This window comes from Aotus nancymaae, unplaced genomic scaffold (assembly GCF_030222135.1).
Source record: "Aotus nancymaae isolate 86718 unplaced genomic scaffold, 86718_ANA_hifiasm-v0.15.2.pri h1tg000006l, whole genome shotgun sequence".
In the NCBI taxonomy this organism is placed as follows: domain Eukaryota; kingdom Metazoa; phylum Chordata; class Mammalia; order Primates; family Aotidae; genus Aotus; species Aotus nancymaae.
The window spans coordinates 50,414,950-50,416,794 of NW_026988417.1; positions in this window are offsets into that span (position 1 = coordinate 50,414,950).

Genomic DNA, 1,845 nt, shown 5'->3' on the forward strand with positions numbered 1-1,845 from the left:
CATTAGACACAAGGGTTTTTCACAGATCCTTCCTAGATAACTCCATCTCTATTCCTGGTTTCTGCTGAGATGGTTGATTGGATCTGTGAGTCACACACCTAATCTCCTTACCAAATAGTTGTTCAAACCTCTTTCCATATAGATATTGAATTTCTCAAATCATCAAGTGCTGGTTCTTTTTTTCCTAACAATTTATTCCTCAATTTATATTTTTCCTCTCACAGCTTACTATAAGCAGCATGGAGAAGCCAGAATGTACCTTCCGTGCTTTGCATAGGAATGTCCTCAGCTAAATATCCAAGTTCCTCACTTACAAGTTCTACTTTCCACCCAAAAGCTGAACACAACTCAATCAAGTTTTCTGCCACTTTATAACAAGGAACACTTTTCCTTCAGTGTCCAATAACATGTTTCTCATTTCCATCTGAGACATAACTGAAGCACTTTTAACTTTAATATCAGTAGCAACTGTTTATTACTTATATATAATTCTGTAAGAGAATAGAAGTTTTCTCTACAATTCTCCTTACTTCTTTCTGAGTCCTCACCAGAATTACCTTCATTCGTATTTCTGCCAACAATATCTGCAAGACAATCTAGGCTTTTTCCGTCACACACCTCAAAATTCTTTCAAGTTCTATTATTACCAATTTCAAAGCCACTTTCACATTTTTAGGCATTTATTATAGCAGCACCCCACTCTTGGTACCAAAATCTGTATTGGTCAGGGTTCTCTAGAGATTTGTTTTAAGGAATTGGGAAGTTTGCATATCCGAAATCCACGAGCAGGCCAGTAAGTTGGAAGATCAGGCAGGAGTTAAATGTCTTAAGTACAAAATTTGTAACACAAGCATGCAGGCTGGAAACTCAGGCAAGAATTAAGGCTATGCTCTTGAGGCATAATTTCTTATTTTCTGGAAACCTCCATTTTGAGGGCCCTTAAGACTTTCAACTGGTCATATGAGGTCCACCCACATTATCAAGAGTAATATTTACTTAAAGTCAACTGTAGTAGATTTTAACTATAAAATGCCTTCACAGGAATACCTAAATTAGTGTTTGGTTAAATAGCTGGTACTATAACTTATCCAAATTCACATATATCTAACCATTACAACTGCTGACCAACACCCAACCCATCCCTGGCACTCCTATTCCCCTATCTTGACCTTTCTTTATTTTTTGCCACAGCACTTAATACCTTCTAACATAGCCTGTAATTTACTTATTTATTATGTTAATTACTGTATCCTCTTCCTTGAATTTATGGAAACAAGGAATCTTTTCTATTCTTTCACTGATGTATTCCAAACACCTACAATAGTGTCTAGCACTCGATAAGTACATGTTGAATGAATGAATTCAGACTCTTGCACTAACTGGAAAGTTACCATCAAGGGATGATTTAACTGCACTGAACAACTAAAAGCAAATAAGCAAACAAGAATCTGTCTCTTAAGGTTGTCATAAAGATTAAACAACATAATGTTTATAAAGGTCCAGGCACACAGAGAGCACTCAACAAACGGCATCACTGATTGTCATCACATTTGACTGCTCCCTCTCATTATTCTTTCAGCAAGTGCTTACGAAGCACCTACTATGTGTTGTATACAGTTTCAGGCACAGGGGATTCCATGGAGAGTGTAACAAAGTCTCTGCCATCTTGGAACTTACTTTCTTGCATAAAAATAAGATCATGCGCAAATTTCCTGTTCTAGACGACTATTTGCTACCTTTTAATTACAACCTATGGCTCTACTGCAAAGTTAGGTTCATGGGCAATAAGAAGATCTTGCACAGCAGGTTGAATGCAGTTGATCTAGGACACGATGGATATATACT